This window comes from Ranitomeya variabilis, chromosome 4, assembly GCF_051348905.1.
Source record: "Ranitomeya variabilis isolate aRanVar5 chromosome 4, aRanVar5.hap1, whole genome shotgun sequence".
Lineage (NCBI taxonomy): Eukaryota > Metazoa > Chordata > Amphibia > Anura > Dendrobatidae > Ranitomeya > Ranitomeya variabilis.
This window is the reverse complement of record NC_135235.1, coordinates 712502252-712524386: the sequence shown is the minus strand read 5'-3', so window position 1 is coordinate 712524386 and position 22135 is coordinate 712502252.

Here is a 22135-nt window from a genome sequence, read left to right as displayed (position 1 = left end):
TGTATTTCATGAGTTTGTTACAGAAAAGTTCAAAAAAGATTGTGTAGAAAGAATTTCTAAGGAAAAGGAAATGAATGATGTCCCCAAGATTGACTGTAAAGTAAAGAGTGAGGAAGATGAAGAGGTGACGCACGTGTCTGTTATGACCACCCAAGGTGACCTTGACTTTGTGCCTCATGATGAAAAACAAGATGGAGGACACGTAGGAGACCTGACAACTGACAAAGATGATATACAAGGGCCACTAAAAATAGAAGACGGTTCAGAGGCCCAACTCCAAACTAAATCTAGGAAGACTTTGTTAAAATTATGTAAAATCATTCCTGCATATGATGACAAAATCGATGTGTGCAGAAATTCAGAGATATTTGAAAGTTTTGCCGATAAGTATGATCTGACTAATCAGGAGAAAAATAAATTATTTAAAATTTGGCTACCAGTAAGTTTCTCCAGGAAATTCTCACTAAACATGCAGAATGAAGAATTCCATGAAGAAATGACTGATGTAGAGAGATTAAAAAATTTGATATTTTGTGGACTAAAAGAAAATTATCCAGATCTTGATATTCTTCTAAAATTGAGGATTGGCCGGAAAGAATGTACTTTTACATTCATGTCCATTTTTGAAAGGGTTTACAGGATGATCAGTACTAATTCCAGTAAAAAATCAATGATAAGTTGTTTTGTGAACAAATTTCGATTCCTAAATCCTGTATCTCGTGATATTGCTTCACAAAAAGGTTCATTATATGAATGTGCGCAGTCCATTGAATTTTTTAGAAAACATGAGAATCTTGAAAGGAAAACAAATCATACTAAGGTTTTTAAATCAGACAGAATTATATCTTATCAGAAGCCAAAATCAAAATCTCCAAAACTGACCCAAAATCAAATCTATGAAGAACGAAGAAAATTACATATTTGCTACAAACCCTATGAGTCTTCCACTGAAGCTGCACTGAAAGGGTTAAAAGCTGCAGGGTCAGATCTGTCTGTAAAAATGGCGGAAATTGACAGACAGAAACAAGTGGTGAGTATCCCCGGGCCTGCTCAACTGAACACTCCATTATCTCAGTTCATAAGTTTAAAGATGATTTTATTAAATGGTGTTTACCAACAGATTATTGACAGAGAGGTAAAATTTGGGTTAGGAATTGGCTGAAAACAATTATATGATGTATAACTGAGTTATACAATGTATTATTTATTAATATGTAATTATTTTATACAATATATTTCTGCAGTTATATATATGTTAATATAGTATACAGTAAGTACTGTAGCATATTTATAAAAGTAGAGATTATAGTAACTGTATTTATGTGTATATGTATATATATATGTAGGTATATATGTATAGTGAAATAATTAGAATTTATTCCAGTAATACTTAGAATTACATTAATTACATATATTAAATATATGCATATGTATAACATATTTAAATTATTTTGTTTTCAAATAAATATGAAATTAACCTTTATCTTTTATTTTTCCTTAGAGCTTTCATTTCAAAAACAGGAATTGAACAAAAAAACCTTTTTACATGAATTTATGTTTTATTTACACAGGAAGCTATAATAACTGCATGATTGTATATATTTAACACTTAAAAAAAAATAATACATAACTAATAAACTAAAAACTTGTTTTTTTCCTTTGCATGGAAATAATGTAGTTTTTTTCCTCCACTGCATGGTGCATGATGTGAACAGCTGTGAGTTAAAATATCATATATCCTTGTTTTAGTGTAAGGAGAATTTGAAGCTCCTCAGCCTTTACATTCAAACTGATTCAGTTGCAGACCTGTACTAAATATAACTGTACAACAAATGCACACATTTCATATGGAAGAGTCCTATCTATAGGTTAGAACATAGTGTTAAGTTAGATAGTGTTAGAGAATTATATTTGGGGAATATTAAAAAAATATTAGAATACTAAATGTAATAGTATACAATGCGCATTGATTGATTGATAATTAGGACACAATATTTTGGGTTAATATATGTGTATTCTTTTTTGTATGTAAAATATGTAGTGTCAACTTATATGTGAGTCATAGTTTGAGTGACATATGACAGATGAGCAGCTGCTAAGTGCACTTAACGCAAGAATGAAGTGTAACGTAAGGAGCGTGGAGCGTGGTACGTGCAGTATGTAAGAGGCCTCATGATTTATGGTATGTGGAGAGAAAGAAAGAAAATAACAAAAAATTTGTGTGTATGAAAATAAGATTCAGTTAAATTGCAAATGTTAAGATATATATTGAAAAAATTATTTACTCAACATATATTTACATATATTTCTTTAATTATTATTTCTTGATTTAGTAATAGTGAATAAGTGCAATCACACATCAATATGGTTTATCAAGTCTACATTTAGAATAATTTTCCCAAATTATAATTTTTTCATATTCAATGTTTTTATTGATTACATAAATGGATACCCATTTTCAAACAAATATATGGCACAAGCTGATCTGACAGTTCTAAAATTAATTATTTTTAATTTTGGTTTTTACAAATTAATTTTTTCATAAAATAATATTTTTTGATATTAAGGGGGAAATGTGTTTTTGATACAGATTACATCATCACATTTCATCAATACCTCTTTTTCACACATTTTAATAAAAAAGAAATATTAATAAGGTATTATTGGGTACAATACAATAAGTATTATAAAAGTCATTTTTTTCTCTAATGAAGGTTATTATATGCAAAGTTGCATAATTTCAATATTTTGGTAATCCAAGGTTATGACAACATCTAGATAATGGAAATATTAAAGGGAATGTGTTATTGAGACATAACCTCTGCATTTATCATCAATATGTAAAGGCCTTATTTTTATTTTTATTTTATTCTCATTTTTCATTTTTCACTATTTCTTATTTTTATTTGTTTATCATTTTTATTTTTCATTTTTCATTTTATCTTCAATTTTTATTCTCAATTTTTATTTTTCATTTTTCACTTTTTCTTCAATTTTTATTCTCAATTTTCATTTTTTATCTTAAAAAAAAAAAGAAAAATCAATATTTAATAAAGTAATGTCTAATACAAGTATATTGCTTTATCAAATTTAATGATCATATGGTTTCATTATATAAGAAATGTTTTAATTCTGAGTTAAATACAACAATTCTTTCACTTATTCATTTATTCATATATATATATTCTTATTTTGGTTCATGGCTACACATTCTTACATATTATTGGTTATAGTTTATTAATAAAGTTTTAGTAATATAAACACTTGTTACATAAAAGACACACTGACATCTATGGGTTCAAAAAAAGAAATTACACCCATGACATAAAAATGTCCTATCACATGAAGAAGATGGTTAATAATATATTATCATTTTTCATTATCATTATTATTATTATTTTATTTTTCCAAATATGAGTTCCATATTAATATTCTGATAATAATTATATGGATATTATTGATTGCTATGGTAAGCTATGATATTATAAGTTAGGAAAATTACCAGATTTGGTATAGAATAGGGAATGAAGACTTCAATCAAGATACTAAAGTTACGTTAATAAAGACTTTTCATATTTTTATATTCAATTAAAAGTTGCAAGAAGAAAAAACGTTATCCAGAGTTCCACAAGGTAACAATGCTATGATTTCTGAGTAATAATAGACTGTGTCGAATACAATTCATGTCACCATTCACAACTACAGCATCCATCACTGACAAGTATGAGTACAATATCCTACCTGCCAACCACGGAGAGGACGATGATCCTATGATGCTAAGATGAACTGTGTTATTATGTTCCAGTGGTTTCCTATCACCTATAAGACTTCCATGAAAGCTGGTGAACAGGCGATTGTCAGGACGCTACAACCCTGACATGTGCCCAGTGCACTAAAGACTGGTCATGGTGCTATATTTAGCAGGGAAGAGTCAATTTAACCCTTGCTGTGCTGACCAAAAACACCTATTCCAAGACCACTACGGATGATATGGAGATTCCAGATGATTTCCAAGGCGAGCCAATGTAAGTCCAGGTTTTTAAAGGTGACACTACACAGATATTAAAGCTACATTTCATCTATGAACTTTGTTTTCTTATCAACATTTGAATTTATGGACTTTGATTGACACATGACAGACAGTCTCTACAATATCTACATGCTATCATCTATTTCATAAGAATTATGAAAAAGATTGTCTAAAAAGAACCAAGGAGAAGACATCAAAATGAAGACCAGATGACATCAGATGACATCAGACCTGAGATGCTTCAAGTAGATATAGGGAAGTATAATCATATATATTTTATATGAATATTGGTCACGGCTTACCATAACATGAATTTACATATCATTATATTATTGAATACGTAGAACAATATTATTATTATTATTATTATTGATATTATGAACACTAAATTATTTTGCTAAAGAAGAAGAAAAGAAGAAAGAAGATTTTATTAATTTGAGGGTTCCAATCAATGAATGTCTGTCACCCTCAAAAGGGGGAATTGTTAAATATTAATTAATTGACTTATTCTTGGTCTTGATGCAGTATAGAGCATATTGTTTCATGCTGACGTTACAAAAGCTATTTATGTATATAGGAGCTCAGAGCATAAGTCCACTCCATATACAGGCAACACGTGATCTGTAGAGAAGATATATGTGTCTCTTAGGAGGGTGTGGGGGTCTTTTGTCACGTGGGACTGTCACCTCCCATCTTCTTCATCATTCTCCATGGATGTCCGAGAAGGAAGGAACAACAGCTGTTAGCTGCCATGATGACCTTCAAATTCAGACACACAGACCGATGGTTTCCATTCAGGACTTGGGAAAGAGGGGTAACTAATGCTGTTCTCTACACATGGACAATCCGTTCGTAACTATTTTCATCTGTTTTATGTTTTTGCTGCAAAGTGATTTTTCTATGGACAATCAATAAACCACTATACTTTTTATGAGAATATGACGACATTTTTCTTTTAAGAATAACGCACCTGGTTAAGTCTTGATTTAAATAAATGTGCAGAATAAGCATATTTAACAGGTTGTAGCAGCAAAAACATCAGAAGGACAAACAGTTAACTATTTACACTTTATAAAGCATTCTTGCTTACTCAATTTCTGGCAGCGCAGGGGGCGGTCTCCTTCCAGGCCTCACCCGGCCAACGGGGCCCGGACCTCCTGAGATTCCGCGGGGACGGGTTCCGCCACCTTCCCTGCAGGAGGCTCATCCTCAGACGTTCTGGCAGCAGCCTGGAGCGCGACACACTGCTGGACGCCCCGAGCCATCCAGCCGACCTCCCTCCACCGGGTATAGGTCACTGTGTCGCCAGGCTCCAGGTCGCAATCGTACCTTCCCCCGCAGGGCTCCACTTCTTCTCGGTCAACACGGACCTGTAGTGGCTCCCCGATCTCTTGAATAACTCCCCTTCCTTTCCGGGAGTTGAAGGACACCACAACACCCCAGTGTGACGGCGGGGTCTCTTCGACGCTCGTCAGATCGACCTGGGCTGCAGGCTGGGGTCTGTTCCGCCATGCTGTCATCAGGCACCGCAGGTGTTCTGCCTCCGGCAGGATCCTCAGGCCCTGTGCCTGCAGCTCACACTCTGCCGCTGCCGGGATGGAGGAAGCAGGGGACACCGGAGTTAGGCGGACCTCCGTAGGCTGACCCAGCCGAGCGATCACACGAGCGTCGGCCTCAAGGCGGCGTGCTATCTGCCGGGCCTCGGCTGTGGCCACACACTCCTCAGACGGCGGCCAGTTAGGTCTGCCCGTCGGTAACTCCGTAAGGGCCAGTCCCTGCAACGATGGGGCATCTGGGGCTTTGTCGGGTGGTGCAGCCTCATGCTGGGTCGGGTCGTTCCCACGCGGTACTCCCGGCGTCACCATCTTTGCTCCTTCTCCAGTGTCTTCTTCCCGCGGTCTCTTTCGTGGGCGGCCCCGTCTCCATGGTCTCCACCCTCCAAAGAGGATGAGAAGGCGGACCTCGGCTGCTGACGGACACGGCCTCAGGATGCAAAAATGTTTAGACTGGGCGGCCATTGTCCTTCGCGCTCTTCAGCTGGTCCACGCCCACTCCACGCCCCTCTTCTTCTCCTGCGTTCTCCTCAGGGCGTTGTAATGGCAGATTTTGGCGGTAAATGGCAACACACAGTCCTTGCAATAAAATCAGTCCAAGCACAGTAAATCACAGTTCCAAGGCACACATGACCTGATTCTTCAGGCTTAAGTAGATCCTGTTCGTGACGCCAAGTTGTAGCGCCCCCAGTGCCGCAGGGCCGAGGGGTACCCGGTACCGGGCCTCTGAGTCTCTGCTCTGGGGTTGTCACGGTGGCTAGACCCGGTCCGTGACCCTGCTGAGGGGCGTACAATGAAGGTGGAGGTAGGGGATGACGATGTTATGGTGCGGTGCAGTGCTGGTCACAGTAAATAACGAGGACACCAGGTTGCAGTCTCTTTACCTCTTTACTGAAGGCTTCAGGGTCCTCAGTCCGGAATACGGTTAACCAGGCTGCGCAAGTCCTGCCGGTCCGATGACACCTCCAGAGTTCCCTTTGCAGGTGGAAATCTGTGCCTACCTTCTAGCGCTTGTGTGTTGTGGTCCTTCCCTGCTGTGCTTACGGGATAGTCACAACTGTTGTGTCTGTTTCTCATGTTCCCTCACAACTGGATTCTGATGTTCTTCCACGTTCCCCAGTTCTTATGGTTAGGACGCACCCATATGACGGGGAGGCTCGGAGCTCTTCCGGGACTCTAGCGTCGCCCCACTCCTGTTGTTACCCCCCTGTGTCTTCCTAGGTCAATTGGGTGAGACAGCCCGCCTATAACTGACTGTCCTGCCGTAGGTTTGAAGTTTGGCCTGGAGCTCTATACTTCCTCGGCGTTCCGGCCACCGGTTACGCGCCTCAGTAGGATGTTGCCTCGTCTTACAGCACGACTCCTACTGGTGTTCTCCTTGTTGCGTTGATCTCGTTTCTCACTCAGCACAATAAACCTCGCTTTTTGTCCTTTCTTGGGGTACCGCCGCTATATCGTGCAGGCGCGGTCCCGTAACGTTCTCTCTGGTTGCTAGGCCTCTGTCAGGATCCCACCCCTGTCAGGGACCCCTCTGAATCTTCCCCCACAACACCCTCTGCCACAAGGTGTTGCCTGGTTCCAACTCAGTCAGCTTTCTGATCTAACTTCCTATCCAACCCCCAGTTTTACCAGACTGTGAGGAGTGGCCTAATGCATAGTGCCCTTAGCTCCCCCTGGAGGCCAGACTGTGAAATGTATTGGTGTCTGTGATACCTGGTCAGATGAACTCCTTCAGTGCCATCAGACGTACCATAGCCCCCCTTAGTGGCGGAGCAACAGTACTGCAACGACCAGGACTCTGGGGCGCTGCAGTTTTACAGTACCATATAACGGTTGTTAGTTTGGTTACATTTTGCCAAGAATGAGGAAGTCTGGTGGAAGAGGTCGAGGCCGTGGGCGGTCATTGCCAGCTGGTAATGATGGTGGTGGTGGTAGTGGAGCATCTGGTGGTAGTGGGAAAAGCAAAATAGCACCTAAGGCTCGAGTTGTTGAGCCAGCGTCATCGTCTGCCTACACAAGGCCTCGAACGCTCCCTTTCCTGGGAGTAGGAAAACCACTTTTAAACCTGGAGCAGCAGGAAAAAGTTTTGCCTTTCCTTGCTGACTCAGCCTCTAGCTCTTTCGCCTCCTCTTCAGAAAGTTCAAAATTTAAAAGCAGCGAGTCGTCAGTGGATGCTCCTGGTCAGGAACAAGTCCCTGCCTTGTGTCCTTCACAAAGAACAACAGTGAAGGATGCGTCAGGCGACACAACAGGTTACTCCATGGAGCTCTTTACACATACCGTGCCTGGGTTAGAAAGGGAAATAGTTAACAGCCCATTACAAGATGAATCGGACATGGAGTGCACAGATGCACAGCCACAGCTAGATTATTATGCTGTTCCATTGACTCAGATCACAACATTGCCCTCGCAGTGTACTGAGCCAGAACCTGACCCTGATGAGACTATGGTGCCCCATCCCGAACGCTATAGCACCTTACACGGTGACACAGAGGAAGGTGCACAGGACATTGAAGAGGAGGTGATAGATGACCCAGTTGTTGACCCCGATTGGCAGCCATTGGGGAAAAAGGGTGCCGCTGTCAGTTGCTCTGAAGTGGAGGAGTATGAGCCGCAGCAGGCATCAACATCGCAACAGCTTTCATCTGGCAGGCCCGTATCTGGCCAAAACTGTGTGTCAAAACCAAAAACAGTTTTAGGACAGCGTGGCCATCCCGTGAAAGTAGCACAGCATGCAATGCCTGAAAAAGTATTCGATAGTAGAAAGAGTGCAGTCTGGTAATTTTTTTACCAAGATCCGAATGATCAGTGCAAAGTTATCTATAAGAAATGCTCAAGGACCTTTAGCAGAGGGCAGAATGTCAAAAATGTAAATACAACTTGCATGCGTAGACATTTAACCAGCATGCACTTGCAAGCCTGGACTAACTACCAAACGTCCTGTAACGTAGGTGCACCCGCTCTGCATGAAGCTAGTCAGCAACGCTACATTGCTTCCCTCACTGTAAGCCCACCGTTTAGGACACCACCTGCAGCAAATGTGGAGGTATCGCCCCAAGGCCAAAGCAGTCAGGGAATCACCAGGTTGTTGGTAGGAAACACTGTATGTAGGCCAACAGCAAGAATACCCTCACCAACCCTCTCTCAATCTGCCATGTCCACAATCACCCCCGCTAGTTCCACCATATGCAGCTCTCCAGTCCAGCTCACCCTACAAGAGAGACTCTCGTTAGGAAAAGGAAGTACTCATCATCTCATCCGCATATACAGGGTTTGAACGCCCACATTGCTAGACTAATCTCGTTAGAGATGATGCCCTACCGGTTGGTTGAAAGCGAAGCTTTCAAAGCCCTGATGGCCTATGCAGTACCACGCTATGACCTACCCAGTCGACACTTCTTTGCGAGAAAAGCCATCCCAGCCCTCCACCAGCATGTCAAAGACCGCATTGTCCATGCACTCAGGCAATCAGTCAGTAGAAAGGTGCACCTCACAGCAGATGCATGGACCAGTAGGCATGGCCAGGGACGTTACGTGTCCATCACGGCACAATGGGTTTATGTGGTGGATGCAGGGTCCACAGGGGACAGCCATAGTGGGACAGTTCTGCCTAGCCCACGGTCTAGAAACAGTTGGCTGTAGGCATTCGCCACCCCTCCTCTTCCTCCTCCTCCAGCAGAAGCGAAAGCTCGTCCACAGAGCGCAGTCGCACGACCACTCCATCCGCAGCTGCCAGTGTTGCACACTAGGTGTCCCATTATGGAACAGCTAGTGGTAAGCGTCAGCAGGCTGCATTGGAAATGAAGTGTTTGGGCGACAACAGACACACCGCGGAAGTTCTGGCCGAGTTCTTGCAGCAAGAAACTCATTCATGGCTGGGCAGTGTACATCTTGAGGCAGGCAAGGTAGTCAGTGATAACGGAAGGAATTTTATGGCTGCCATAGCCCTTTCAGAACTGAAACACATACCTTGCCTGGCTCACACCTTGAACCTGGAGGTGCAGTGCTTCCTGAAAAGTTATCCGGGGTTACCAGCCCTGCTCCTGAAGGTGCGAAGACTTTGCTCACACATCCGCCGGTCGCCCGTACACTTCAGCCATATGCAGAACCATCAGCGATCGTTGAAGCTTCCCCAGCACCGCCTAGTAATCGACGCTGCAAGAAGGTGGAACTCCACACTGCACATGCTTCAGAGGCTGTGCGAACAGAGGTGTGCTGTAATGTATTTGTGGGAGGATACACATACATACATACATACATGGGCAGGCAGTTGGATGGCAGACATGGAGGTCAGGTGTGCAGTGGTCGAAGCTACAAGACCTCTGTCAAGTCCTTCAGTGTTTTAAGGAATGCACACGGCTAGTAAGTGCACACAACGCCATCATAAGCATGAGCATCCCAGTAATGCGTCTGCTGATGCAAAGTTTGATGCACATTAAGGAGCAGGCGTCTGCAGTCGAGGAAGAGGGAAGCCTTCATGACAGTCAGCCATAGTCTGCTCAGGGAACTCTCCCGGACGAGGTGGTGGACGAAGAGGAGGAGGAGGAGGATGATGGGGATGAATATTTATGGGAGGAGGAAGCTTCTCAGGGGGCAATAGAAACTGGTGGCGTTGCAAGGTCAGGTACAGGGTTTTTGTGGGAGACAAGTGATATTGATTTGCCAGAAAGTGCTCCTCAACCCAGCACAAGCAGTGATTTGACACCTGGAACATTGGCCCACATGGCTGATTATGCCTTGTGTATCCCAAATAGGGACCCCCGCATTATCAAAATGATGATCGATGACGATTACTGGTTGGCCTGCCTCCTGGATCCACGCTATAAAGGGAAATTGCAAAATATCATGCCACATGAGAACCTTGAGCAAATATTGGCTACCAAACAAGCAACTCTTGTAGACCGTTTGGTTTGGAGGTGTTAGGCTAGTTTCACATTTGCATCTAAATCCGCAGTGTTTAAAACGCATCCGCAAGTGGTGGAAAAAACGCATGTAAATGCATACAAACGCGGTGTTTTTTTGACGCATGCGTTGACGCATGCATTTAAAAAAACGCCACGTTTGTACGCCTTTACATGCGTTTTTTCCTGCGTTTGCGTTTCTGGTGCGCATGATGAGAAATTTCACAAGAGAAAAATAAAGATAACCAGACACCGCCAATGGGACTACAGAGGGCGTGTGTTATGGAATCTCTATATATAGACCCTAGGGCTACTGAAATTTTTACAGTTTGCTACTGTATCCTGTGTCATGATGGATCTTCGCATGGAGAGCTTTTAGTTCAACCTGGATTTCAGCTTCAAGTTGTTTCTTGCCTGTGCTTTCGCTTGGGAGCCAGACAGAAATCGCCAAAGCTGGAGAAGGAGACAACGTAGGCGTTTTTGGAGGCACCCCATTATCGAACTACGTGAGAGCCGTGGAGCCTACCACACGCTCTATGCTGAGCTTAATGCCAACCGGAGAAATTCCAGGAATACACATGAATGTCGCAAGACTCATTCCTGGATTTGTTGTCTCGTGTCCAAGGAGCCATACGGCGACAGGACACCCAGCTCCGTAAAGCTATTCCACCCGAGGAGCGTCTGCTGGTTACATTAAAGTACGTTCAAATTCTAAACCAATGACAGTCCAAATTTAGTGTTTTCTGACATGTATTTTTGGGGTATTTTCCTTTCTTTCTTGAGCATAATCACACCATAAAAAGAATAGATTGTAATGGTTTTTGTGTTTGTTTTTCTTACAGATTTCTGGCCACCGGAGAGAGTTTATCATCCCTCCACTTCCAATACCGGCTTGGTATATCCACCCTGTCTGGAATAGTTGCGGACACCTGCCGGGCTTTGTGGAATGTACTCCGGGAAGAATTTATACCCCTACCCACCTTGGACATGTGGCTAGAAATTGCAGAGAAATTCTGGAGTGTGTGTGATTTCCCCAACTGTTTAGGAGCGGTGGATGGAAAGCACATCCGCATTATCAAACCTGCCAGAACAGGATCGGAGTATTTCAACTACAAAAAATATTTTTCTGTTGTGCTCACGGCAATATCCGATGCGAACTGTCGCTTCATCGCCGTGGACATTGGAGCTTTTGGCCGTGGCAGACTTTCAAGAACTCGGATATGGGCCGCCGTGTGTATGGCAAAAATTTAAATTTTCCCACACCACAACCTCTTCCCAACACTCAAGGACCACTGATGCCATTTGTTATGGTTGGGGATGAGGCCTTTCAGATGTGTGAAAACCTACTGAAGCCCTATTCCAGTCGGGACTTGAACCACACTAGAAGGATCTTTAACTACAGACTGACCAGGGCCCGAAGAACTGTAGAGTGTGCCTTTGGCATTCTGGTCGCTAAATCGCGCATTCTTGCATCAGCCATAAATCTAAATGTGGAAACAGTCGACGAGGTGGTCAAAGCCTGTGTGGTCCTGCATAATTATATAATGGTTAAGGAGCAACCCCACATTGAACTTGATGAACCAGTTGCACACCCACTGCCCGATTTCCAGCATCACCCGTTGCGGTCCACAGCAGCAGTTGGTCAAATGCGGGACCAATTTGCGGCCTTTTTTGATTCAGATATTGGACGTGTGTCATGGCAGGACAATGTAGTGTAAATGTCCTGTTGTAATTCGATCTGTACCAGTTATTTTCTACAATGATAATAATATATCTCATTAATAAACTTTATAATATTTCTCATTAATAAACTTTAGTTTTGGTTGAGTTGACCGTGTCTCCTATCTTTTTCCTCTCCAAACCCAGGGTGTCTTAAACTTCCAATATTTGATCTGTATTTAATATCAGTTTTTGTAATCCAAAACCAGGAGTGGGTGATAAAAGCAGAAGTGCTAGTTATGTTAATATCATAATTTAACTCTAATGGTTCCACTCCTTGTTTTGGCTTACAAATACTGATATACAACACTGGCCACATACTGCTAGTAGTGGCAGCCATGTTGCTTTATTGGTAAGCTTGTTGACGTCATTGCGTCATGATTCTCTTCTCCTGTATCCATTGGACACAAGATGAAGAGAATCACTGTCACACAATCTATACTCATCAAGTCAGGTGTCAGAAATAATGAATTCATGATAAACATATACAGGCTCATGAATTCACTATTTCTGACACCTGTGCAGGTGAGCATAGACCACCATTGTCCCTCAAGTTGTGTGTAATATAAGAAGAGAAAATGGTGGTTATACAAGGTATTTCTCTAACTAACAGGTCAGGTGTCAGAAATAAAGAGTTTTTGACACCTGACCTGTTTAGTAGAGGTCTGCACTGTATTTCCACCATTTTCTCTTCAGAGTGGCAAACTAAGCACAGACCAAAAGAGATTATGGAGATACATGTAATATTTTTTGGGCCACCTTATATCTGTATACTAAAGACACATAAAGCTGCTGTCTTTTTATTTTTAACTAGTGGAGATATGATGTGGCCCCAAAAAATAGTGTGTGGCGAAGTTTCATGGTGCACGGTGTGTGTTGCCGGCGGCAGAAGACACAATAAACCAAACATAATTGTGGCAAATCAAACTTTTTTTATTTTGTTAACTGAAAAAAAAATATTCTTTACTGCGCCGGCTTGGGGTAGTGTTGTGAACTCTGTTCTCGAACTCCCTCTTGTGGTCAGGAATGGTATTTCTGTGAGTTCTGTTGTGAACTCCGTTCTCGGACTCCCTCCTGTGGTCAGGAATGGTACTTCTGTGAGTTCTGTCCGTGGACTCCCTCTGGTGGCTGAAAGTGGAGCTGCTGGTCTGGAAGTAGCTTCCTCAGCTGCATCGTTTAGGACTGGGCTGGTTCCTCTATTTAACTCCGCTCAGATCATTACTTGATGCCGGCTGTCAATGTATCAGTACTGGTTCAGATCTCTCCTGGATCTTTCTGATGTCCTGTTCACTTCAATTGAAGCTAAGTCCCTGCTAAGCTCATTTGTTGTTCATTTATGTACTGAATATATTCCTTAGTACCTGTTAAGTTTCTGTCCAGCTGGTTATCATGATTTTGTTTTGCTAGCTGGAAGCTCTGGGTAGCAGAGGGGCACCACCGCACCGTGAGTCGGTGCGGGGGTCTTTTTGCTCTCTCTGTGTGGCTTTTGTAGATTTTTGTGCTGACCGCAAAGTTCCCTTTATCTATACTCTGTCTATTTAGTAAGACTGGCCTCCTTTGCTGAAACCTGTTTTTCATCTCTGTGTTTGTACCTTCCTCTTAACTCACAGTTAATATATGTGGGGGCTGCCTTTTCCTTTGGGGAATTTCTCTGAGGCAAGTGAGGCTTTGTTTCTCTTTAGGGGTAGTTACCTCTCAGGCTGTGCAGAGTCGTCTAGGCAGAGTCAGGCACGATCCACGGCTAATTCTAGTGTGTGTGATAATAGGATTAGAGGGCTGCGGTCAGCAGAGCTCCCACTTCCCAGAGCTCGCTCTATTTTGCAGTTTTGACTATCAGGTAATTCCAGGTGCTCCTAACCACCAGATCCATAACAGGGTAGAGTGATGTAAACGGGGGGTGTGAAGTACTGAGGCCTGGGTAACCGTGGACGACGCAGAGGTGGCAGGAGAAGGGGCAATGAAACTAGACGGGTCTGGAAGTTCGGGGATGGGGCTTGACACATGAGAGACTTCAGACGCACTGGAAGGGTGAGACAAACCTGACATTACAGACACATTGGGAGGTGAAGGGTGAGGAATGCTAAGAGTCCTCAGTTTTTTAATTTTTGGTCCTTTTTTTTGGCTTGCCTGGTTGTGGGAGGTCTTGGTGGGCTCATATGGCATGGCGTGGTGGCGGGTGACCTGTCAGGGTCCGGCTGCACTGTGCCAGAGTCCATACCGCTCGTAGAGGGTGCAGCCATGCCAGAGTCCCTAGCGCTCGTAGAGGGTGCAGCCATGCCAGAGTCCATAGCGCTCGTAGAGGGGAAGGACATGCCAGGGTCCTGCTGCATCGAGGAGGAGGCGGTACGAAATGCCATGCCAGGGTCCTGCTGCATCGGGGAGGAGGCGGTACGGAATGCCATGCCAGGGTCCTGCTGCATCGTGGAGGAGGCGGTACGGAAGGCCATGCCCGGGTCCTGCTGCATCGTGGAGGAGGCGGTACGGAATGCCATGCCAGGGTCCTGCTGCATCGTGGAGGAGGCGGTACGGAAGGCCATGCCAGGGTCCTGCTGCATCGTGGAGGAGGCGGTATGGAAGGCCATGCCAGGGTCCTGCTGCATCGTGGAGGAGGCGGTACAGAATGCCATGGAAGGGTCCTGCTGCATCGTGGAGGACGCGGTACGGAATGCCATGCCAGGGTCCTGCTGCATCGTGGAGGAGGCGGTATGGAATGCCATGCCAGGGTCCTGCTGCATCGTGGAGGAGGCGGTACGGAAGGCCATGCCAGGGTCCTACTGCATCATGGAGGAGGCAGTACGGAAGGCCATGCCAGGGTCCTGCTGCCTCGTGGAGGAGGTCCAAGCAGGAGCAGCGGATGTCATGGTGGTGGCGGTGGGATGTCCAACTGCACTCGGCATGGTTGTGGTACTGTAGTGGTGTCCGGCTGTGGAAGGAATTGAGGTGGCCATGCAGTGGGATGCAGCAGAGGTGGACATCAAGCGTGACAGTGAAGGCACAGGTGGATATGCCCCCACTGTCTGCTGAAAATACCGACTCTGCTGCATAGCCTGCACATAAGCAGCATTGCAGGCCTGCATGACACTCAGCTGGAGATCAGGAGTAAGCTGTTCCGACATGCCCTGCTCAATTTGATTAAAAAAATGATGTGCTGGCCTCTGGAGATCGGCTTTCACTTGGATCAAGGCTTTTGCTGACCTCCTGGATACGTGCATTTAAGAGGTTATGCAAAACATCCATTCGGTCACCCAAAGCCTTGATCGCATCGTGTAAAACCGAGCTCAAGTGCAAAAACTCGAGCATGAGTGACCTGTCCGAAGCCCTCTGCCGCTGCCGGGATGAGCCCAAAAAAAAGGGGGCAGTGGAAGAGGACTGCGAAAGGGGAAGACCTGATGGACCAGCTCCCTGGTCTCCAGTTAGTGTGGAAGGCCCACTTGCTGCTGCGCTGGCGGATGGCTGGGACGGGTCCATGGCTGTCGGATGAAGGACCGCTCCAGAACCTGGGCCGACAGTCGTGCTGTATGTGCTGTGAAAAAAGGAAAAAGATAATTAATATCAAAAAAATTACCAGACGCAATATTCTGTGGAATAAAAAAATACAGATTATGGCAATACAACACAACCTAATGCACGTGATAAATACTTACGTTCTCTGGGCAAGGACCGGTCTTAAAAATGCCAGAACTCGATGGTATTTGTATCTTCTGATCCTTGCTCCTGAACCACTGGGAACACGGCTCTCTTGACGCAGGTCCTTGTTGAAGCGGTCCTTCATTGAACGCCAACGTGTTTTGACTTTGGATACTGTAAAAAAAAAAATTGTGGTCAGAAAAAGGACTTTTGGTCGTGCTCACACAACTGTGTGTGCCGAGAGAAACTCCTGAGAGTTTCTTTCATCACACACAGTCGAGTGAGCACGACCAAGGTCTCTGCTGCTTCACACTGCAGTCCAATACTTACCAAATGCAGCTCGGACCCGTGTCGGGGCGTTGTCCCAGCCATCCCACATCGCTTGGGCCACCTCATTCCATAACCGCCGGATCGTGATGTTGTTCGAGTGCAGTGGATCCCGGGTGTCCCACAACGGGACTCGCTCCTGGACCAGGGTGATAAGGAAGTCATTTTCGATTAGGTCATCCTCCCGTTGTGAAACCTAAAAATTAAAGAAAGTCATTAAAGTTTGCTCAATTTACATAAGCAAAAGAAAGAAAAAAGATGCTGAGAAATGGCATGAATAGGAAAGTCAACATACAAAAGGATTTCAGAAGAAAAAAGTAAGAAATACGAGTGTAAAGAAAGGAAGATTCAAGAATAATACACGGAGGACAGTCAGCCTTGTATACGTACCCGCTGCCGCCTTTCCACCGGACCTTGACTCCGCTGCTCCTGCCCTGTCTCAGCCACAGTAGAAGAGCTCTAAAAAACAGAAAATATCAAATTGTCACATGTGTCGATGTGACAGTGAATACTTACCAATCTGACGAGGCAAGTACTCACCTCACTGAGGACATGCTCCACTTCCTACTGTCCTGGCCGAAACTCCTCACCAGATGAAGAATCCGAAGAAGACATTCTGATGCATGTAGAAAGAAAGAAATGGCAGAAATTAGGACATGTAGAGACAGAAAATAGAAAATGAAGGCATTGGATAGGATATACTCACATAGTTCAGTGTCTTTGTTTCCTCCAAGGATGTAGCCTGAGTCTCGTCTGCTTCAGTGTCTGGTGAGAAGTGACCTGCAACTGTCCACACCCTCCCTTTTATCACCTTGATGGTGGGGGGTGGCTTATCAGTGTCTAGACATGTTTTTCTCAATTGAAACGCATGCGTTCAAAAACGCAACCAAACGCATGTGCAAAAAAATGCATGCGTTTACATAGACAGCAATGCGTTTTTTTGTCGCAATCGACTGCATGCGTTTCCTGGCGGCAAATAGATGCCTCTAGAAATTACTACATGTTGTATTTCCGCGCCAAGCCGCAAACGACGAGACGACGCATGCGTCGTCAAACGCGGCAAAACGCGAACAAAAAAAAGCATGCGTTTTTAATGTTAAATATAGGAAAACACGACGCATGCGTTTATATGCGGTACAAACGCTGCGGCAACAAACGCAAATGTGAAACCAGCCTTAGAGATGCACAAATCAGAAGTGGCGTTGGACAGAGGGGTTTTATGACCAGGTTGTGGATTGATTTCGCAATGGCCGCAGACACGACAGGTACTGCTGCATCAATTCAAAGTGACAGGAGACATTTTTCCAGTATGGTTACGAACTATTTTTCCTCCCTTATCGATGTTCTCCCTCACACGTCATTCCCCTTTGATTACTGGGCATCTAAAATAGACACCTGGCCTGAATTGGCAGAATATGCATTACAGGAGCTCGCTTGCCCAGCTGCTAGTGTGCTATCAGAAAGAGTATTCAGTGCTGCTGGTTCAATACTGACCGAAAAAAGGACTCGTCTGGCTACCTAAAATGTTGATGATCTAACCTTCATTAAAATGAACCAATCATGGATTTCTAATTATTTTGCCCCACCTTCCCCTGCTGACACGTAGCTTTCCTGTAAAAAGGTCTTGCTTTTGGCCTCCTCTTACTGACTGCTCCAATTCCTCCATTTGCAGCTGCTGAATGTCCACCATAGGCCGTTTTTACACCTCCCTAAATGGGCTGACCTCCCCCACGGGGCCGTGGTCACCACTTGGCGCAAGCACCCGTGCGAGTGCCGTTTGTCTGGACAGGTGGGTGTGCCCACTTTTGGCCGACGGCACTGGCACAGGGTCCCTCATAGTACAATGAAGTGTTTCTGGCGGTGGTGGTGCACACCCAACATCAGACACACCGTCGTAATATGAGGGGCCCTGGGCCAGTACCGCCGCCTACAAGAGAGTGTTCCCCCCAGCTCAAACAGTGCTCCACCACTTGCAAAACTTACCTCTCACTGCTCCACCATTGTTTAGTCTGTGCTGTTAAATCCTTCAATGGCACTGCCAATACAAATTTGTTGAAATGATAGATGATCGTAAAAATATACAGGGGCCCTGCCCTCCATTTAGACCTGTGAATACTTTGTGCGAACTACCACTGTCTTCTACTCAGCAGAGGAACCCACCCCTGTGCCTAGCTTTGCCACCTGTTTATTTAGGAACATTTTTTTTGCAGACATTTAGCTTACTTTACTATTTTGGCCAACTTACGGTGTCAGCCACTTCTTCCAGTTGTCCTCCACCGAACAAACCAATGCTGCCTGTGTACCCCTGTAACCCATTTTAAACTGCATTGAGCCTACTTTTCTATTTTAGGTCTAGTAAGTCTGCGCCACTCCTTGTAATCGTCCTGCACTGACCAAACCAATGCTGCCTGTGTACCCCTGTAACCTATTTTAAACTGCATAGAGCCTACTTTTTCATTTTAGGCCTAGTAAGTGTAATAATTATAGGGGATAACTCAGCAGACTCTTTGCGTGGAATAAGACAACTACAGGACACAGTTTTATAAGTGGTAAAGTCTATATTATCACACGGTGATTCAAACAGGTGCAGAGAGAAACTCAAGTCCACAACACTTGGTGTAAATATTAAACGCAGCTTAGCAGTCTATAGGAAACTTCAGAGGAAAATGCAATCAAGTAGAAAGTCTATGAAGCATAGTTATTCTTGAGGATACTTGACACGAATAAATCCTTGTCTTAGTCCAAACACAGATGGATAAGCTTATAAGGCAGTTCAAATCATATCTTAGCTCAACCAGGGAGGCCTGGTTAATAATCTCAGGTCTTTGCAGAGCAGAAACAGCTTACATGTCCAGCAAATGCAGATGGAAGTAAACACAAGCAGCAGATGAAGGAAGATTACTGGAAACTGGTGTTTGCAGCAGGAACTCAGAGCAGAGTAGCAGGATCACCACACATGTTCACAGGAGCAGGTATATAGCCAGGGAGTAATCAGAGGTCAGGAGCTGGGTGCAAGGCAGAATACTGTAGCACAGACTGAAGGCTGGGGTGGAGTTTTATAGCAGGAAGACACAGTGCACATGAGACCAAAGATGCCATCCTGGAAAAGGGCAGTAATGCACAAAAGGTAAAAAATGTTCAGAGTCCTGACAGTAAGTCTGCTCCACTCCTTGCAATCGTCCTCCTCTGACCTAACCAATGCTGCCTGTGTACCCTTGTAACTTATTTTAAACTGCATAGAGCCTACTTTTTTTACTTTAGGCCTAGTAAGTCTGCTCCACTCCTTGCAATCGTCCTCCGCTGACCTAACCAGTGCTGCCTGTGTACCCCTGTAACCTATTTTAAACTGCATTGAGCTTACTTTTTTATTTTTGGCCTACTACTTGTGTCTGTCTGCGCCACTCAATACAGCTGTCCTCCACTGAACAAAGCGGAGCTTCAATCTTCAGGCTTTCGGCCTATATTTTGAATATGAAACTGCATTTTGCCTACTAGTTTGGTTGGGCCTACTAACGGTGTCTGCCGCTCCTTGGTGTTCTCCTGTGCTTTTCTCCTGTGCTTCAATTTTCAGGCTTTCGGCCTATATTTACAATATGAAACTGCATTTGGCCTACTTGTTTGGTTGGGCCCTACTAACGGTGTCTGCCGCTCCTTGCTTTTCTCCTCCACTGAACAAAACTGAGCTTCAATCTTCAGGTTTTCGGCCTATATTTACAATATGAAACTGCATTTGGCCTACTTGTTTGGTTGGGCCTACTAACGGTGTCTGCCGCTCCTTGCTTTTCTCCTCCACTGAACAAAGCTGAGCTTCAATTTTCAGGCTTTCAGCCTATATCAGATATTTAACTGCATTTGGCCTACTTGCTTGGTTGGGCCTATTAACGGTGTCTGCCGCTGCTTGTTGTTCTCCTCCACTGAACAAAGCAGTGCCGGCTGTTTACTCCTGTTACCAATTTTGAACTGCATTTGGCCCACTTTATTATTTGGCCCTACTAACTGTGCCTGCCACTCATTACAGTTGTCTTCCACTGAACAAAGCAATGCCGCCTGTTTAGTCCTGTTACCATATTTGAACTGCATTTAGCTCACTTTATTATTTGGGCCTACTAACTTTGTTTCCTTCTCATCCTGCCCATTGCCCAGCCACTGCTAGAGGAGTCTGCTGGTACATTGACCCAGACCACTACATTCCCCTTGCACTCTACACAGCCTGAATCTGACCCTGCTGAAACTCAGGTTCCCCTTCCCGCATACTATACCACCTTACACAGGGCCCTCATAGTACGCAAAAGTGTCTCTGCTGGTGGGAGGCACCCCCGCCGTCCAACACACCGCCGTACTTTGAGGGGCCCTGTGCCAGTGCCAATGTGAACGAGTGAGCCCCCCTGCTTATTCAGGATCACAGCACTTGCAAAGTTGAAATACTTACCTCTCCCTGCTCCACTGCCGTGACGTAGTCCGCATTTCCTGGGCCCATGGAAAACTTGAGCCAGCCCTACCCCCCCACAACTTTAGCCAAATGACCCCCAATTTTCAATGCCTAACTATTATTATAAGGCAAATTAAGATTGACAAGCTTAAGTAACAAGAATTGATGTTTTTGGCATTAAAATGGGCCCTGTAGGTGTTTTCCTGTCCTCCACTCACTGCCGACTTTGCTTCCCCATTGACTTGCATTGGGTTTCATGTTTCAGTCGGATCCCCGACTTTTCGCAATAATCGGCCGATTTCACCCGACCCGACTTTTGACAAAGTCGGGTTTCACGAAACCCGACTCGATCCTAAAAAAGTAAAAGTCGCTCAACTCTACTTCCAAGTACGTCTCCAGTATTTGCTGACGTGTTGCATTCATCTTTCCTTCAACTTTAGCCAAATTTCCTGTGTCTTTGTAGCTCACACATCCCCAAAATATCAGCGATCCACCTCTGTGCTTTACAGTAGGAATGGTGTTCCTTTCATCATAGGTCTTGTTGACCTCTCTCCAAATGTAACGTTTATGGTTGTGGCCAAAAAGTTCAATTTTGGTCTCATCCGAGTTACCTTGTTCCAGAAGTTTTCAGGCTTGTCTCTGGGCTGTTTTGCGTATTGTAGGTGAGATACTTCGTGGCATTTGCGCAGTAATGGCTTTCATCTGGCAACTCAGCCAGACCATACAGCCCATTTTTCTTCAAGTGACTCCTTATTGTTCATCTTGAAACAGCCACACCGCTAGTTTTCAGAGAGTCCAGTATTTCAGCTGATGATATTTGTGGGTTTTTCTTTGCATCCTGAACAATTTTCCTGGCATTTGTCACAGGTGAGGATGTTACCTTTAGTAGCCATTCAAACCCATTTGTGTCAACTTCTGTGCATGTTACCAGGCCAAAATCACCAGGGTATGTGAACTTTTTATCAGGGACATTTGGATGTTTTGGGTTGTCATTATGATTTAAAAAGAGAAAACACAGTAGTTTGACATTAAATGGCTTCACCCAACCACTAACCATGAGTGGAGAAAAGGTTTTTGTGTTATTCATATTCTCTGATAAAAGGCCAAGAAAGCAAAAATTCTCCTGGGATATGTAAACTTTTGAGCACAACTGTATACACAATGTATTGCTATGGATGTGTATACTCTGCTTCTGAGTGCATTGCCGGCAATATAGAGGTCAATATGACCAAATTTTTCCATCTCCAGCATTGTGAGCTTTGGCTCACTGGTAAAGCAACAGCCTGCAGATACTGAGATGGAAGTTCATAGTTCTGGAGAGACCAATCACTAGAGGGAGAGTGAATATTACATATAATGTATGCGCTCAGCAGAGAGAAGCAGCCCCACCCTCCAAGGAGGAGGACCTATGGAAGAAATGAAAATGTCAGAGAGGTGAGTATAGAAGTTGGGAGAACAGCTGAGATGTGACAGGATAGTCCAGCTGAATGCGGGACGATTGGGAGCTATGCGATTGAGATGTGTCATGAGCTTAAAAAGGCGGTTCATG